Source organism: Callithrix jacchus, chromosome 3, assembly GCF_049354715.1.
Source record: "Callithrix jacchus isolate 240 chromosome 3, calJac240_pri, whole genome shotgun sequence".
NCBI classification, from domain to species: Eukaryota; Metazoa; Chordata; class Mammalia; order Primates; family Cebidae; genus Callithrix; species Callithrix jacchus.
The window spans coordinates 157,485,192-157,505,369 of NC_133504.1; the positions used below are offsets into that span (position 1 = coordinate 157,485,192).

The window sequence follows — 20,178 nt, forward strand, 5'->3', positions numbered from 1 at the left end:
TTGAAATGTTGATTCTGTCTCCCCATTTAGATGATTTGTTCTTTGACAAGGAACATGTTTTAATGTTTGTATCTCTGCTGCCTGGCACAATGCTTGGCACCAAGTCATAACTCAACACATGTCTGTTGAACTTGGTACTGGTCACTGTGCTCAGTGGGAAGGATGCAAAGAGGAATATGGTGACTCATGCAGAAGTCACATGTGAAAAGATGGTGACAGATAGCTCAGTATGAAGCTTGGCTCACTAGAGACTAGATCTCTGGGACCTATACCAGTATAGTTCTTACACCAAGTTAGAAAGTCATTGGTATCCCAAGGTAACGGGATGATTACCTGAACAGTTAGGGAGGAGGTAATTCATAGCAAAAGAGGTCATCAGCTTTCACTTTCAGAATTTATGAAGCTCAAAGTTATACCTAAAATAGTTGTGGTTTTCTCCAGGGTTGGAATAGGATATTGCTTTTCCCATTAAAAGTTAACACTTGTCTCTCTGCTGAGAGACACGAGACTGTTCAAGTTTGGCTGTCACTGTAGCAGCACTAAATGCTTTGCACTTTCTGCACAGGCTCCAGGCTGGAGTTTAGCAGGATTCCTCTTCCCCCGCCTGACATGACTGCTGTTCACCCTCCTCCCTTTGAATCTATGCTTTGGCCTTAGGTACCTTTGGTAATTGTAGTGCAAATAGTGTTTGCCAGAGAAAAGGTGGCAATTTAGTGTTTGTGAGAGAAAATTTGACCATTTACAAAGCTCTGTTGTTAATATGTTTCTCCTGTTAGAGCATAAACTTTCGATGACAGAGGTTCTAATTAGTTTTTCTTTATCTTGACATCCCTAGTGCCAATAGGAAAGTCTGGTGTTTACTAGGAAATCGATAGTTATAGTGTCATGTATTAAACATATTTATTAAACAGCTAATGTCATCTATTAAATGATAGTTTGGCTTATAATTTTACAGGGGTTATCTAATGTTCTAATTAATGACCCTATTCGGTCACTAATCTAATTATTCTTATGTGGTAAAAGAGCTTTGGGTTAATTTCCCTAAGATCACATGGGTAGTGAACTAGGATTTCCTACCAGTGCATCTGACTCGAGATCCCACTTTCTTAATCACTCATTGAGTAAATATTGTTGAAAATGTTGATTGCCTATATAAGAATTAGATTATTTATTGGGACTGTAAAAAAACACTCATTTTTGTATGAGGCTTTAGCTTTAAAATAGTTTGCTAATTTTGAATAATTAAAAGAAAGTGAATGAAAAATGACAAATCAAGATGGCAGATGCTTTTGACATGCCAGACTCGTTTTTCCATGTGTACACAGGTTAAAACTGCATCTTTGCCAGGACCGAATCCCTTTGGGAGCTAGAAAGGATCACCTCATGTCAGAAGGATTTGGTTTAAGTTTCAAACAGTCTGTGCTAATTTTCATGAGTTTTACAGAGAATCTTTTGATACTCATTTAGTTGTATAGGGGCAGCAAAATTCCACCTCTTTCTTCTAAGGGTCCCAGCTGAGTCTAAAAATTAAGTTGATATAAATTGATCACTAACATTTTAACAGGAGAAAAGCATACAGATTTATTTCATACAAGTAATACGAGTTTTATGTGGCAGGCGAATCCTCATAACCTGATAAAGACCCAAATAAGCAGTTAGAGTGAAGCAATTAAATAATGAATTGCAAAAAGAGTAGTAAGTTGTGAAAAACCAGCTAAATTATGTGGGGAGGCTAAAAAGATAAGTTATTTTAACAAGGCCTGTACAGAATTCTTCGGCCTCAACTTCTTGTACTTGAGGACAAGATGTTAATTTCTTTCAGGGAAATTTCATCTTCTGCTTTTAAGGAGGCTAGATGATCAACTTTTTTTATACCTGTTGTCTTCCAACATTTGAATGAAATGCCTTTTATTCAAAATAGTCAATATGCCAGAGTGGTATATTTTCAACTCCTTCATTATAAATATCAGCTTTGTATTATATGAAAAGCTTGTTATTCAATTTGTAACTGAGTCTTTGAGAGTGGAAACATTAATTAGTAGGAAGTAATTTAGTGTTAGCTGTATCGTAACACTGTTTTGTTTTTTTTTCATGTGACTTTTAGGCCAGATTACCTATCCTAATCTTTCTTTTCTTTGATTATGGTAGTTAATAGCAACAGTACTTTTGTGGTGCTCACATCATAACATGAGCAAATAAATTATTTTCAGACTTCACTGTCTGTTTTTCCTTGTGCTCCTTTCCTATGTTGCAAATAGTAATTGCATGATTTTGAAGTGTTTTATTATGACTTTTTAAATAAAACTGTGGGGTTATGTAATGGGAGTTTCTCTTTGGTCAAGTAATATCACCTGTACATGATATTTAGTGCATTCCTTCATATACCAAATAAAAATATTTCTTTATGGCCTGTGTTTTAATGTAATTACTAAACATTTCATACAGTTACACAAAGGAATATGGATGCTGACTTTGAAGTGTTTTCCTGACATAGGGCTCTTTGTTTTTCTCTCCTGGACATGTGCCCTCCCTGCATCCTTCCTCTCAACAAAATTGATAGAATTGATGCTCTGTCGAATTTATTCTTTGTTGTAGACTTGGGTTCTTCCCTGAATTCCTGCCTCCTCCTTTTCTCTGGAGGGCTGCCCTGGACAGTAACCTCAGGTTATCTTTTGAACTATCTCTTGAGAGAGAGCCAGATCAGGACGAGACTGCAAGCACCGGCTCCGTCCTTATCACCTTCACTTGGAGGCTCTGCTAGTCCCTGGGAGCCCTCCAAGCAGGAAGCAGATCCCACATTGCTGTGGGAGTTGTAGGTGTGTCCTGTGATCCTATGCAGTCACCTTAGTACCCCAGGCAGGAAGGAATCTCATAGCTACTGAAGGAAGTACCTTTTTCCTCCTCAGTTTAATGGTTTTTATGAATCTTTCATGCAACTGTGTTATCCTTGGGAGAGGTCTCAAAGCCTTTTTTTAAGGTGCAGTGCCTCTGAGTGTTTTGGGGGAAGGGCAAATGAAGAAGCAGAAGTAGTGGGAAAGGGATGATGTGCAAAGCTGCACTGTTGTGGAGGTACAACTGTTAGAAAACTGAGGTGCTGTGTTGACTCCTTGGAGGCTTTTCAAAAGTTTGAAATCTATACTGAAGTCTCCAGTGTTCTTCGAAGTTTTTATTAAAAATAAAAATCTTGAATTTTTTCCCTCTGTATATACATAGACATTCAAAATGGATGACACTGTTTTATATATTGTAATGCCAAAAATATACATGAGCAAAAAGTACAGAAAAGTAATAAGCAATTGTTTGCTGCACTGAGTAAGAAATATACAGAAGGATATCACGTCTTTTTCATCTCCAAGAAAATTTTACATTTCACATTACAGTAGAAAAATACTTAGCAATCCTAACATTTTGATTTCTTTCTCTTAAAGTGCTTTTTAAATTCTATGAGAAAAGGCTTAGTATTTGCTAAATTTTGACTTGAATATCTGAATAATTAAATCTAAACAGTAGTTAGATTTATTGTTAGAAGATGAGGATATCCTTTCAATAATCTAAGTTAAAAAGTAATTACATTTATATTTTATTTTTGTAAATAAAATCCATCTTGTTTGAAAAAAGTATAAAATTGAATTTTTTTCTAGTAGATTAAAAAAATTGATGGTGTTATAAACTTATGTATTGCAATAGTTCTGTAATGATCATTTATTCATATCCTAAGGATGCTTTTTAAAACTTCTCAAATTGGGGCTTAATTATTTGTATTGTAAGTTTCTCATTATTGGTCTATGCTGTAATTAACCCACTTTCATGCTTTCCGAATTCAGATTTGTCTGTTTTAGTTAGATATTATGAAAACCTCAGGGCAGTGTTAAATTTCTGACTAATGATTGTGTGTTAAATTCCACTCTAGAATGACCTATAGTCTGTTATCAATTGTGAGAACTGCATTTTTTCTTTTTTAGTATTTTGTGAAATGATGGTCTACATATGCCATGTAATTATTTTTTGGTTTGGCTGCCTTGTCTAAGTATAGTTCATAAAGGGATATCTTTGATATTAACCTTTATGTCACTGCTTTTCTGGGCAACTTTAGGGATTAAAAATATTTTTAAAAATAAAACCTATAGGTATGCAGAACATTCTCTTTGATGTAATCAGAATTACCCATTACTTTCTCTTCTTTTATATTCAGGTTGTTTAAACAAACCATTTTAACTCTGATACCAGGGATAGTTATCTTTGTCCCTCCAGCTACCATGATGAAATACCATAGACTGGACAGCTTAACCAACAGAAATTTTTCTTACAGTTTCAGACTTAAAGTCTGAAATCAAAGTGTTAGCATCCTTTGGTTTTGGTGAGGGCTCTCTACTAGCTATAAGATGGTGGCCTTCTTGATGTCTGCTTATGTGGTCTTTCCTCTGTTCCTGGGGTGAGAGAGAGCGATCTCTGGTTTCTGTTTTTAGAAGGCTACCAGTTCTATTGGCATAGGGCCACACCCTTATGATTGTATTTAACTTAAATTACTTACCTAATTTAAATACGGTCACGTCGGTTAGAGTTTCAACACATGAATTTTATGGTATGAGAACACAATTTTATTCACAACAATAGTTTTTCTTTACTTGCATAGAAATTTGTTAATACTCTATATAAGTAATAGAATTTAGGTATTATCAAAGGCCTTACAAACTCATTACCATTCCACAGGCAAAGACTATTTATAATAGGTCAGTCCATCAGATTTGAACATCTGCAGAAAATCCCCTTTATTTTCAGAGGAAATAGATATAGAATTTTAAAAATAATATAATCGATATGGAGAAAATATTAACAAAGCATTTACAAAGTTAACATGAATCAGAATCATTGATATTTTTGATTTGCATTTTATTTTTTAGATTTTATTATTTGGGGGTTTTAAAACATTATTTCTACTTGAACATAAGATTTAACTTACTAAAATAAAGCTTTATTTTAAAATTTTCCTTTTTCGAAACTTCACAAATCAAGCTGGATATATACATGCTTTATTTCCCAAGCTCATTTACATATGAGATGATTTCTGAACTCATCAACAATGACATATAGATATGTTTATGATGCTCGGGGAATTTTTTCAATAAGGGTTAGTTTGTTGGTTCAAAGCACTGAGGAAAAGGGAAAAAGGGGTGTAATACAAAGATGAAGACGAGGTTATGACTCTCAGGGAATTTAGGAGTAAGAAGGAGGTACCTTCTCAGTGTTTGGAGTTAAGCTAGTAATTCTGGCTTCCCAGTCAGAAATTATAGTGAGTCGTATTTAAAAATTGTTGGAATACCACAACACAAATATTAAGACAAAATTATTTATAATTTGGAAAATTTCAAACATACATAAGAAAATGCAAAATATCCTGGGCATGGTGGCTCATGCCTGTAATTCCAGCACTTTGAAAGGCCAAGACAGGTGGATCACATGGTCAGGACCAGCCTGGCCAAGATGGTGAAACCGCCTCTCTACTACAAATACAAAATTAGCCAGGCGTGGTCCCAGGTGCTTGCAATCCCAGCTATTTGGGAGGCTGAGGCAGATAATTGCTTGAACCTGGAAGGTGGAAGTTGCAGTGAACAGAGATCGTGCCACTACACTCCACCCTGGGCGACAGAGTGAGACTCTGTCTCAAAAAAAAAAAACTAAAACAGAGTATGGAAAATAACATGTTACCATATAATCCCATTTAGATTAAAAAATAAAAAGAAAAAGCTTGCCATAGTGGACCCAGACTTTAGTTTATTGAGAAATAATAAATTCAGCTAACTTTTCTGCCCCTTCCTTTGTGCCCAGAAGTAGTCAATATTCTGAAATTGGTGTTTATCCTTCTCATGCATGTTTTTGTCCATTTACTACAGGTGCAATAGCATTGTTGTAGATGTTTTTGATTAATGGAAATGATATTCTTTTGTAGTTTGGTGTTTCACTGAAATTATTTTTGTGATGTGTTCACATCAATTTATGTATTTTATATAATAACTGCTGTATTTTATTTTAAAAATTTCTTCTCCTACTAGGCTCCTACTACTCTATTACAAATATAGAGTGTTTATTTTGAGGACTTTAAGAAAGAAATGCACACATTAGGTTTAACAGGCAGAACAACAATTTTTTTCTGTAATAAAAATAACATTGTTTGCTAAGTTTTTATTACTATGTAGGTCACTGCCTTATGCTCTGTAAAAGCATCATCTCATTAATCATATCCTTAGGCAGCAGGCCTTGGGGTTTTCCCCTTTTAATAAATGTGGAAAGCAGGTTCAGAGCTTTTAGGTAACTTTGCTAACATCATAAAAGTATAACAACAAGAGAGAATGATGATTACTGCTCGGTTTTTAATACGTCTTATCAACATGCTTTAGAATTCAATTTTAAAAGCAGTTGTCAGGATAACTGGTGGTGAAATAGTAGAAGAGAAAGACAAAACTGATCTTGAGTTCTGGCTTTCTTCTTCTTAGCTGTGGAATTTGGGCTGGGAGAACTTCCTGCCTTTATTGGTAGAATTAGGGCACCAAGTCCTACCTCATAGGTCTGATACAAGGAATTAATATGAGCTTTAGGTATATTTGCTTTTTGCTTTGGGTGTTAGGAATAAGAAATATAATAGGTGTTAGGATACAAGAAAGTTGGGATAATTTATGAGTAGACAAATAAAAAATGTAAGTTGCTACTCAAGAATTTTCAAAACAACTTGCTGCCTATATTTGTGCTAATTTTTTATCCACAACAGTTCAACTGAACTTGGGTTGATAGATTTGGTAATCCCTTGTAGGTAGATATTAAACAAGGAAATCAATGCAAATTATCACAAACTTTTTTCTTCACATTTTTTTATTGGTAAAACCCACAAAATATTGCTTAAAAATACCACTAAAGGGTATACTTAAAATATTCAGTCTTTTCGTTTTTCAAGTTAAGCATTGTAGCTTAGGCTATGGGTAAGGAAGAAGACTGCCTGAGTTTGGATCTCAGATTACTTAGGAGCTGTTTGAACTTGGGTAAGTGATCTAACCCTTTTCTATGCAAATTTTACCTTTTTTCAAAAATGCAGATAATCCTATTTCTTGTTAGTAGTTTTTAATGTGTATACTATATGTGTGTGTTATACACATGCATGAGTCCTTTGACGGTGGCCACACATTTTGAGAAATATGCCATTAGGTGATTTTGTCCTTAGTCGGACATCACAGATGTACTTAGACAAACCCAGATGGTATAATTACACACCTAGGGTATATGATATTTCCTATTGTTCCTAAGCTGCAAACCTGTACAGCATGTTACTGTACTGTATACTGTAAGATATTGTAAAACAATAGTAGATATTTGTGAATTTAAACAAATCTAAAAATAGAAAAGGTACAGTAAAAATATGGTGTAAAGATAAAAATACTACACTTGTATAGGGCACTCACTGTGGGTGAGTGAGTGAGAGGTGAGAGAAGGTGAAGGCCTGGGACATTACACCACTGTAGACTTTACAGACACTGTACACTTAGGCTACACTATGTTTGTAAAAATATTTTTTCTTCAATGATAAATTAACCTTAGCTTATTATAGCTTTTTAATTTTATATTTTAAGATTTCTACTTTCTTTTAATGACACTTTGCTAGAACACACATTATACAGTTGTATAAAAATATTCTTCATATCCTTATTCTCTAAGCATTTTTCTATTTTAATTAATTTTTAAAAACTTACAAATTTTCAACTCTTCCATGTGCTCATCTTCTGGAAGGTCTTCATCACAGAACTGTCATTTATGATAACAGTGCCTTCTCCTGGAATACACTTGAAAGACCTGACTGAGTCTATTTTACAGTTACCTTAAAAAAAAGTGGAAGGAGTACACTCTAAAATAAGATAAAAAGTATAGTAAATATGTGAACCAGAAAAATGGCCATTTATCATTATCAAGTATTATGTACTGTACATAATTGTATGCACTATTCTATTATACTGGCAGTGCAGTAGGTTTGCTTGCAATAGGATCACTGTAAACATGAATAACCTGTTGTACTGTGATGTTGCAATAGCTACAATGTCACTAGGCAATAGGAGTTTTTCATTCTCATTATGATCTTATTGGATCACTGTCATATATGCAGTCTGTCATTGATCAAAACGTGCAGGGGATGACTGAATATCTGTATACATATATATGTAGGTATATATATAGAGAGAGTCATTTATATATATACACATATGTGTGTGTGTATATATATAGAGTCATATATACACACGTGTGCCTATATATAAAAGAAATTAATGTGAGCTGTAGATATATAAAGCCATTTGCTTTTTGCTTTGGGCATAATAGGTGTTAGAATATAAGAAAGATTGTGATAATTTATTAGTAGATAAATGAAAATGTAAGTTGCTACCCAAGAATTTTCAAAATAACTTGCTGCCTATATTTGTGCTAATTTTTCATCTGCAGCAGTTCAGTTGAACTTTCTTGATAGGGTTGGTTATCCCTTGTAGGTAGATATTAATCAAAATTATATACACACACACACACACACACACACACAGACTTTATATTTACACACGTGTGCCTATATGTAAAAATCTGAGCCCTATCTGGCATATTGTAAATGCTCACCAAGAATTAGCAATATAAATTACTCATTCAAGTTACCAAAGATGTACAAAATTTGATTACTGTTCCACACAAGGGTTCAAATCAGTAGTATGTTCTTGTGTTAGTGGTATACAAATGTGAGGAAACAATTACAATTTTATAAAAGTATCAAGAATCTGGAGATAATGAACAAATAAAGGATTGCTTATTTTTTTTGTTTTTGTTTTTTGTTTTTTAATTTTTTATTGGATTTTAGGTTTTGGGGTACATGAGCAGAGCATGCAAGACAGTTGCGTAGGAACACACATAGCAGTGTGCTTTTCTTTCCTTCTCCCCTTCACCCACATTTGGCATTTCTCCCCAGGCTATCCCTCCCCACCTCCCCCTCCCACTGGCCCTCCCCTTTTCCCCCCAATAGACCCCAGTGTTTAGTACTCCCCTCCCTGTGTCCATGTGTTCTCATTTTTCATCACCCGCCTATGAGTGAGACTATGCGGTGTTTCATTTTCTGTTCTTGTGTCAGTTTGCTGAGGATGACGTTCTCCAGATTCATCCATGTCCCTACAAACTGACACAAACTCATCATTTCTGATTGCTGCATAATATTCCATGGTGTATATGTGCCACATTTTCCCAATCCAGTCTATTATCAGATTGCTTATTTTTAACCCTTTGGTAAAATTCTGTGCCTCTCCTTGCCAAAGAGAACTTCTGTCCTGACTTTTAGTGGTAATCATTTTCTTGCTTTTAAAAAAGGTTTTACCTTTTAGGTATGGACCCAAACAATATAGCTTTGTCTATTTTGTGATCTTAAAACAAATTTCAGTCTTATACTGAGTATATTTTTAGTCCAGTTCATTTTGCTTAACCTTGAAGATCATTCATGTTTGTGCCTGTGGGTATAGTTTGTTCATTTTTACTGCTGTATAGTATTTAATTGTATAAATATGCCATAATATCCATTCTTAATTTCTTTAGATATTTTATATTTTCTATCTTATCTAATATTTTATGTATAGATTTGTGTGTATATGTATATATACATGCTTATAATATAGATATATGTTTATGTACATATAAATCAACTTTGACATAATTTACATGTAACATAGACTAATTTTCAGTATATACATGCTTATGTGACCACCATAACAATAAGATTTAGAACATTACCATCACTCATCCCCTCTTTTCCCAAAATTCTTTCGTGACCATTTGCAGTAAATTTCCCTACTTCCTGCATCAGGCCGCTGTTGATTTCGCTTTGAGTTGGTTTTGCCTATTAGAGAATTTCATATAAATAGAATTACACAGCAGTTAATCCTTTGCATCTGACATCTTTATTCAGTATGATGTTTTTTAGATATATCTGTGTTGTTGCATGTCAGATTGTTCTTACTGTTGAATACTGTTTCTTTGTGTGAATCTCCAATTTGTTAATCCATTTGCCCATTGACATACATTTGGGTGGTTTTTCTTGAGGCATGTTTGTATGCATGTCTGTTGAGTACAGACCTAGGAGCAGGATTGCTGTGTCATAAGATATGTATATTTTCCATTTTTGTAGATAATGCAAAATGGTTCTTATGGAGTAGTTGTATGAATTTGCATTACCATCAAGAGTGTATGTGCATTCCTCTTGTTTCATATCCTCAACATTTGTGTGTGTGTGTGTGTGTGTGTGTTTAGCCATGTAGATACATGTGTAGTGTTACTGTAGTTTACATTTGCATTCTTTCTGTGATAACTAGTGAGGTCTAATACCTTATGAGGTCAATACCTATTGAACTTTTGCAGCATTTGTATCTTCTTTGGTGTGGTACCTTTTCAGATTTTTCACCCATTTTGGTTTTGGTTGTTTGAAATTGCTGTTTTTGGGTGCATTTCTTAAGTGTTATTTGTTATTAACAGTTACTGATAAACTATGGGTATAAACCCCTTGTACAATATATCTTCTTTTCTCTGTGTGTTGCTTTTATGTTCCTTAACTGTGACTTTTTTAATGAATAAGAGTTCTTCATTTTAATTTAGTCAAATTTACTAGTAATTTCCTTTAGAGTTAAAACTTTTATCTCTTAGGACACATGAAAATCTTCTATTTTTATCTTCTAGCTTTATTGTTTGGCCTGTTACACTGGGATTTATAATCTACCTTGAACTGATTTCTGTGTACTGTCTGAGTAATAAATCTTTATTTTCTTCAATGTAGATGTACAGATGATCTAGTCTTTAAAATGACCATACTTTCCTTGTTGCTATAGATTGTCTTTGGTTGAAATGATAACTGAATCTCCCTTTAAAAAAATGATTTTAGGTTTGGGGTACATGTGCAGGGTTGTTATATAAGACAACTTGTGTCACAGGTGCTAAGCCTAGTATCTAAAGGTTACTTTTCTCTGATCCTCTCCTTCTTCCCACCTTCCCTTCTAGTAGGCCACAGTGTCTGTTGTTCCCTCTTTTACTCTCATATATGTTCTCATCATTTAGCTCTTAATTACCAGGGAGAACATGTGGTATTTGGTTTTCTGTTCCTGCGTTAGTTTGCTAAGGAAAATGACCTCCAGCTCCATCCAGGTAACTGTGTTCTCAATTCTAGTTCAATAGTCTATTACCCTTTCAATCAGTAATATAGTATCTTTTTTTTTTTTTTTTTTGAGACCGAGTTTCGCTCTTGTTACCCAGGCTGGAGTGCAATGGCGCAATTGGCTCACCACAACCTCCACCTCCTGGGTTCAGGCAATTCTCCTGCCTCAGCCTCCTGAGTAGCTGGGATTACAGGCACGTGCCACCGTGCCCAGCTAATTTTTTGTATTTTTAGTAGAGACAGGGTTTCACCATGTTGACCAAGATGGTCTCGATCTCTTGACCTCGTGATCCACCCGCCTTGGCCTCCCAAAGTGCTGGGATTACAGGCCTGAGCCTCCGCGCCCGGCCTTGATCAGTAATATAGTATCTTCATTGCTGTAGCTATATAATAAATCATGAAACCTGGTAGCATGTGTCTTCTCTATTCTTAAAAAGTTTGTCATTATTGGTCCTTTGTTTTCACATGTATTTTAGAATCAGTTTGTTAAATTTCACGCATATACCCTTCCCAGTAACTCTTTTGATTAGGGTTGCCTTGACTCTACAAATTAACATAGAGTCAATGCAGTAACATGTGTAGTGTTATTGTAGTTTACATTTGCAATATCTTGTTTTTCTTTGCATTATCTTGTTTTTCATATATTTTTAAATTTAATTAGATTTTTCTATGTGTTTTCAGTAATGTTTTCTAATTGAGTTCTTGCAAATCTTTTGCTAGATTTAATTCTAGGTTTTGATAGTTTTCTTATTTCTCACACTATATGACACCGTTTTAATGTTTTGTTTTGTTTACTGATATTTGAGGATGGAGTTGATATTTTTTTATCATTTTTTTATTGCATTTTAGGTTTTGGGGTACATGTGCAGAACATGCAAGATAGTTGCACAGGTACACACATGGCAGTGTGTTCTGCTGCCTCCCTCCCCTTCACCCACATTTGGCATTTCTCCCCAGGCTATCCCTCCCCAGCTCCCCCCCTCCACTGTCCCTCCCCTCTTCCCCCCAATAGACCCCAGTGTGTAGTACTCCCCTCCCTGTGTCCATGTGTTCTCATTTTTCATCACCTGCCTATGAGTGAGAATATGCGGTATTTCATTTTCCATTCTTGTGTCAGTTTGCTGAGAATGATGTTCTCCAGATTCATCCACGTCCCTACAAAGGACACAAACTCATCATTTTTGATTGCTGCATAATATTTCATAGTGTATATGTGCCACATTTTCCCAGTCCAGTCTATCATCAGTGGGCATTTGGGTTTGTTCCAGGTCTTTGCTATTGTAAACAGTGCTGCGATGAACATTCGTGTGCATGTGTCCTTATAGTAGAACAATTTATAGTCCTTTGGATATATACCCACTAATGGGATTGCTGGGTCAAATGGAATTTCTATTTCTAGGTCCTTGAGGAATTGCCACACTGTCTTCCACAATGGTTGAACTAATTTATATTCCCACCAGCAGTGTAAAAGTGTTGCTATTTCTCCACATCCTCTCCAGCATCTGTTGTCTCCAGATTTTTAATGATCGCCATTCTAACTGGCGTGAGATGGTATCTCAGTGTGGTTTTGATTTGCATCTCTTGACCAGTGATGATGAGCATTTTTTTATATGTTTGTTGGCCTCATGTATGTCTTCTTTTGTAAAGTGTTCATATCCTTTGCCCATTTTTGAATGGGCTTGATTTTTTCCTGTAAATCTGTTTGAGTTCTTTGTAAATTCTCGATATCAGCCCTTTGTCAGATGGGTAAACTGCAAAAATTGTTTCCCATTCTGTTGGTTGCTGATTCACTCTAGTGACTGTTTCTTTTGCCGTGCAGAAGCTGTGGAGTTTCATTAGGTCCCATTTGTCTATTTTGGCTTTTGTTGCCAATGCTTTTGGTGTTTTGTTCATGAAGTCCTTGCTTACTCCTATGTCCTGAATGGTTTTGCCTAGATTTTCTTCTAGGGTTTTTATGGTGCCAGGTCTTATGTTTAAGTCTTTAATCCATCTGGAGTTAATTTTGGTATAAGGTGTCAGGAAGGGGTCCAGTTTCTGCTTTCTGCACATGGCTAGCCAGTTTTCCCAACACCATTTATTAAACAGGGAATTCTTTCCCCATTGTTGTTTTTGTCAGGTTTATCAAAGATTGTATAGTTGTAGGTATGTTATGTTGCCTCCGAAGCCTCTGTTCTGTTCCATTGGTCTATATCTCTTGTTTTGGTACCAGTACCATGCTGTTTTGATTACTGTAGCCTTGTAGTATAGTTTGAAGACTGGTAGTGTGATGCCCCCCGCTGTGTTCTTTTTGCTTAGAATTGACTTGGCTATGTGGGCTCTCTTTTGGTTCCATATGAAGTTCATGGTGGTTTTTTTCAGTTCTGTGAAGAAGGTCATTGGTAGCTTTATGGGGATAGTGTTGATTCTGTAAATTACTTTGGGCAGTATAGCCATTTTCACAATATTGATTCTTTTTAACCATGAACATGGAATGTTTCTTCATCTGTTTGTGTCCTCTCTCATTTTGTTGAGCAGTGGTTTGTAGTTTTCCTTGAAGAGGTTCCTTACGTTCCTTGTAAGTTGTATTCCTAGGTATTTTTTTCTTTTTGTAGCAATTGTGAATGGCAGTTTGTCATTGATTTGGCTCTCTTTAAGTCTGTTATTGATGTATAGGAATGCTTGTGAATTTTGCACATGGATTTTATATCCTGAGACTTTGCTGAAGTTGCTTATTAAGTTTCAGGAGTTTTAGGGCTGAGACAGTGGGGTCTTCTAGGTATACTATCGTGTCATCTGCAAATAGAGACAATTTGGCTTCCACCTTTCCTATTTGAATACCCTTTATTTCTTTTTCTTGCCTGATTGCTCTGGCTAGAACTTCCAGTACTATATTGAATAGGAGTGGTGAAAGAGGGCATCCTTTTCTAGTGCCGGGTTTCAAAGGGAATGCTTCCAGTTTTTGCCCATTCAGTATAATATTGGCTGTTGGTTTGTCATCAATAGCTTTTATTACTTTGAGATACGTTCTGTCAATACCGAGTTTATTGAGCGTTTTTAGCATAAAGGGCTGTTGAATTTTGTCAGATGCCTTCTCTCCGTCAATTGAGATAATCATGTGGTTTTTGTTTTTGGTTCTGTTTATGTGGTGAATTATGTTTATAGACTTGCGTATGTTGAACCAGCCTTCCATCCCCGGGATGAATCCTACTTGATCATGAAGGATAAGTTTTTTGATGTGCTGTTGCAGTCGGTTTGTCAGTATTTTATTGTAGATTTTTGCATCTATGTTCATCATGGATATTGGCCTGAAGTTTTCTTTTCTTGTTGGGTCTCTGCCGGGTTTTGGTATCAGGATGATGTTGGTCTCATAAAATGATTTGGGAAGGATTTCCTCTTTTTGGATTATTTGGAATAGTTTCAGAGGGAATGGTACCAGCTCCTCTTTGTGTGTCTGGTAGAATTCGGCTGTGAACCCATCTGTACCTGGACTTTGAGTGGTAGGCTCTTAATTGCTGCCTTGACTTCTGATCTTGTTATTGGTCTATTCATAGTTTCAGCTTCCTCCTGGTTTAGTCTTGGGAGGACACAGGTGTCCAGGAATTTATTCATTTCTTCTAGGTTTACTAGTTTATGTGCATAGAGTTGTTTGTAATATTCTCTGATGATGGTTTGAATTTCTGTGGAATCTGTGGTGATTTCCCCTTTATCGTTTATTATTGCATCTATTTGGTTGTTCTCTCTTTTCTTTTTTATCAGTCTGGCTAGTGGTCTGTTTTGTTGATCTTTTCAAAAAACCAGCTCTTGGATTTATTGATTTTTTGAAGGGTTTTTCATGTCTCTATCTCCTTCAGTTCTGCTCTGATCTTAGTTATTTCTTGTCTTCTGCTAGGTTTTTAGTTTTTTTGATCTTGCTCCTCTAGCTCTTTCAATTTTGACGATAGGGTGTCAATTTTGGATCTCTCCACTCTTCTCATATGGGCACTTATTCCTATATATTTTCCTCTAGAGACTGCTTTAACTGTGTCCCAGAGATTCTGGTATGTTTTGTCTTCATTCTCATTAGTTTCAAAGAACTTCTTTATTTCTGCCTTCATTTCATTGTTTATCCAGTCAACTTTCAAGAGCCAGTTGTTCAGTTTCCATGAAGCTGTGCGGTTCTGAGTTAGTTTCTGAATTCTGCATTCTAGCTTGATTGCACTATGGTCTGAGAGACTGTTGGTTATGATTTCAGTTGTTTTGCATTTGCTGAGGAGTGCTTTACTTCCAATTATGTGGTCAATTTTTGAGTAGGTGTGATGTGGTGCTGAGAAGAATGTATATTCTGTGGATTTGGGGTGGAGAGTTCTGTAAATGTCTATCAGGTTTGCTTGTTCCGGGTCTGAGTTCAAGCCCTGGATATCCTTGTTAATTTTCTGTCTGGTTGATCTGTCTAATATTGACAGTGGAGTGTTAAAGTCTCCCACTATTATTGTGTGGGAGTCTAAGTCATTTTGTAAGTTGTTAAGAACTTGCCTTATATATCTGGGTGCTCCTGTATTGGGTCCATATATATTTAGGATCGTTAGCTCCTCTTGTTGTATTGATCCTTTTACCATTATGTAATGACCTTCTTTGTCTCTTTTGATCTTTGTTGCTTTAAAGTCTATTTTATCAGAGATGAGAATTGCAACTCCTGCTTTTTTTGCTGTTCATTTGCTTGGTAAATCTTTCTCCATCCCTTTATTTTGAGCCTTTGTGTATCCTTGCCTGTGAGATGCATTTCCTGGATACAGCACATCGATGGGTTTTGTTTTTTTAATCCAATTTGCCAATTGTCTTTTGATTGGTGCATTTAGGTTATTTTACATTTAGGGTTAATATTGTTATGTTTGAATTTGATACTGCCATTTTGATGCTAGCTGGTTGTTTTGCCTGTTCGTTGATGCAGATTCTTCATTTTGTTGATGCTCTTTAGCATTCGGTATGTATTTGGAATAGCTGGTACTGATTGTTCCTTTCTATGTGTAGTGCCTCTTTCAGGAGCTCTTGTAGAGAAGGCCTGGTGGTAACAAAATCTCTGAGTACTTGCTTGTTCACAAAGGATTTCATTTTTCCTTCACTTATGAAGCTCAGTTTGGCTGTATATGAAATTCTGGGTTGAAAGTTCTTTTCTTTAAGGATGTTGAATATTGGCCCCTACTCTCTTCTGGCTTGTAGCGTTTCTACCAAGAGATCTGCTGTGAGTCTGATGGGCTTCCCTTTGTGGGTGACCTGACCTTTTTCTCAGGCTGCCCTTAGTATTTTCTCCTTTATTTCAACCCTGGTGAATCTGACGATTATGTGCCTTGGGGTTGCTCTTCTTGCAGAATATCTTTGAGGTGTTCTCTGTATTTCTTGGACTTGACTGTTGGCCTACCTTGCTAGGTTGGGGAAATTTTCCTGAATAATATTTTGAAGAGTATTTTCCATCTGGGATTCATTCTCTTTGTCACATTCTGGTACACCTATCAAACGTAGGTTAGGTCTCTTCACATAGTCCCACATTTCTTGGAGACTTTGTTCATTCCTTTTTGTGCTTTTTTCTCTAATCTTGGTTTCTTGTTTTATTTCATTGAGTTGATCTTTGACTTCTGATATTTTTTCTTCTGCTTGGTCAATTCGGCAGTTGAAACTTGTGCATGCTTCGCATAGTTCTTGTGTTGTGTTTTTCAGCTCCTTCAATTCATTCATATTCCTCTCTAAGTTGTCCATTCTTGTTATCATTTCCTCAAATCTTTTTTAAAGGTTCTTAGTTTTTTTGCATTGATTTAGAACATGTTTTTTTAGCTCACAGAAGTTTCTCATTACCCACCTTCTTATTCCGTTTTTTCATCACACTCAGTCTCCGTCCAGCTTTGTTCCCTTGCTGGTAAGGAGTTTTGGTTCTTTGTAGGAGGCAAGGTGTTTTGGTTTTGGGTGTTTTCCTCCTTTTTGCACTGGTTTCTTCTCATCTTTGCGGGTTTATTTACCTGTCTTCTGAGTAGTTGCTGACTTTTCGATTGGGTCTCTGAGTGGGTGCCCAGATTGTTGATGATGAAGTATTTCTGTTACTTAGTTTTCCTTCTAACAGTCTAGGCCCTCTGCTGTAGGACTGTTGAGGTCCGCTCCAGGCCCTGCTTGTCTGGGGTACACCTATAGCAGCTGTGGAACAGTGAGGGGTGCTACCAGTTTCTTCTGCTATCTTTTTCCCAGAATGATGCCTGCCTAATGTCAGTCTGATCAATCCTTTTTGAGGTCACTCTTTGGATACACAGGGGTCAGGGAGCTGCTTGAGGAGGCAGTCTATACTTTATAGGAACTCAAGTGCTGAGCTATGAGCTCCGTTGATCATTCAGGGTGGTTAGGCCAGTACGTTTAAGTCTGCTGCAGCAGAACTCATAAAACCCCTTTTTTTTCTCAGATGCTCTGTCTCGGGGAGTTACAGCTTTTTTTGTGAGTATCCATTGCACCTTCCTGCCCAGCTAGGAGGCAGTCTAGTCACTATTTTCCTGTTGAGGCTCTGCCCTGCTGCCGCAGGCTCCGCCCTGTTGGCAGAGTCTCTGTTATGGCGGGTTGCCTCGGCAATGGCAGGCTGCATCAGCAATGGGAGTGTACCTCAGTAGGGGCAGTATGCCTTGGTAATGGCAGACGCCCCTCCCCTACCAAGCTGCACCATCCTGGGTTCAGCTGTGCCTGCAGTGAAACTCTCAACCCCCAGCATTTTGAATCACTGTTTTGTTTGTCCCTGTTGGGGTGGGACCCACGGAGCCTGATCACTTGGCTCCCTGCCTCAGAGCCCTCTTTTTTTTTTAAGTTTAACTGTAGACTCTCTCCCAGGTGTTTCAGTTGGCTGCTGATACGGCACCGGGATCTGTGTGATTTCCCGTGCAGCTACCCACTGCGCCAGCTCATACGTCTCTTCCCAGTAATCTCCTGGTCTGGCTTACTGTCCAAGTCCCATTTAATCAGATGGATATGCTAATCTGCCCTCCCATAGCTCAGATTGCCGGTTTAACAGGGCATCCAGACCAGTGCATTCTGTGCGGAGTGCCGCTGCGTTGTGGCACCGCGTGAGCCTTAACAGCTGCGCTGGCTTCCCATGTCTCTCCTACACCTGGGAATTTCCCCGTTCTGTGGGCAACAAAGATACGTCTGGAAATGTGGGTTGAACTCACTCTCTGCGTCTTCACTGAGAGGTGCAATCCTGATTTGCTCCTACCACGCCATCTTGGCAGTCCTCTATCTCTGGAGTTGATATTTATATGTCAACTCTATTAATAGTAAGTTTGCTAAATTCATTTTTATTTTTGTATTTTATTTATTTATTTATTTATGAGATGGTGTCTCACTTTGCCACCCAGGCTGGAGTGAAGAGGCATGATCTTGGCTCACTGTAACTTCTGCCTCCCAGATTCAAGTGATTCTCCTGCCTCGGTCACCCAAGTAGCTGGGATTATAGGCATGCACCACCACACTTGACTCGACTCAAAAATTATTAAAATACCACATTTTAATAATTTTTGTTTTTTTAGTAGAGATGGAGTTTCTCCATGTTGACCAGGCTGGTCTCAAACTCCTGACCTCAGGTGATCTGCCCGCTTCGACCTCTGAAAGTGCTGGGATTACAGGTGTGAGCCACTGTACCCAGCACTGAATTCATTCTTAAACAACTCCTTTTGAGGTAACATATATATGTAATAAATTATAATCCTTTAAAGCATGTCATTTGGTAAGTTGTGAAAGATGTGTAAACCTATGAAATTTTTACACAATCAAGAAACAGAGAAATTCTGTTACTTCTAAGAGTTTCTTAGTTTCCTTATACAGTCCATCCCTCTTTCACATGCTCTTGTAGAATCTGGTAGAATGTGCAGTCATGTACCAGGCAATTAAGTTTTTGTCAGTGGTAGACCACATATATGACATTGGTCCCTTAAGAATATAATGCCTATACCATATAACCTATGTGTGAAGTAGGCTGTACCATCTGTGTTTGTGTAAGTACACTCTATGATGTTTGCAAAATGATGAAATTGCCTAACAACCCATTTCTCAGAATGTATCCCTCTCATAAAACCATACATGATGGTATTTCTTATTTCTTGTTTCTTTTGCTCAGCATAATGATTTTTGAGATTTATTTAGATTATTAGGTTTTTTTAGTAGTTTTTTTCTTTAAGCTAGATAGTAGTCTCTTGGATCCATATACCACTATTTGTTAACATTTACTTCTTAATGTCTGTTGGAGTTTTTTCAAGGTTTTGGTTATTGAGAATAAAGCTGCTGTGACCATGTACACAGGTCTTTGTGTGAACATTTGTTTTCTGTAGTTTTGATAGAATTGGAATAGCTGGGGTTTGAAGTTTGGTGAATGTTTATTTTTATAAGAAAATGCAAGCAATTTTCCAAAGTGGATGTACCCTTTTATATTCCTTCCAGCAGTATTTATTTATTTATTTTCTGCCAGCAGTATTTAAATATTCTAATTATTCCACATATTCTCTAACAGTTGATATCAACAGCCTTAATTTTAGCCATTCTAATATGTGTGTGGTGGTATCACATTCATATATTTTGTAATGTATGTATTTACATTTAAAAATTTTTTTGAATTTTATTTTTTGAGACAAGGTCTCAGTTGCCCAGGCCAGAGTGCAGTGGTGCATCATGAATCTGCAGTCTCAACCTCCTGGGTTGAAGTAATTGTCCCACCTCAGCCTCCCACATAGCTGGGTCTACAGGCATGCACCACCACACCCAGCTAAGTTTTGCTTTATTTATTATTTTTTTTTTTTGTAGAGATGAGGTTTCATTATGTTGCCCAACTGGTCTCAAACTCCTGAGCTCAAGAAATCTGCCCACATTGGCATCCCAAAATGTGATAATAGGAATGAACCACTGCACCCAGGCTTTAAAAAAATATATTATTATTTATTTTTTGTGGAGGCAGGGTCTCTCTATGTTGCCCATGCTGGTTCTTCTTTTGTTGTTGTTGTTGT

The 20,178-nt window shown here is 36.8% G+C and overlaps 1 protein-coding gene across 6 annotated transcripts in view; it reads left to right on the top strand.

The window, feature by feature from the left end:
• ARAP2 (ArfGAP with RhoGAP domain, ankyrin repeat and PH domain 2) overlaps positions 1-20,178 on the top strand; it is a 205,172-nt gene that overhangs the window by 16,477 nt on the left and 168,517 nt on the right. The window lies entirely within an intron of this gene.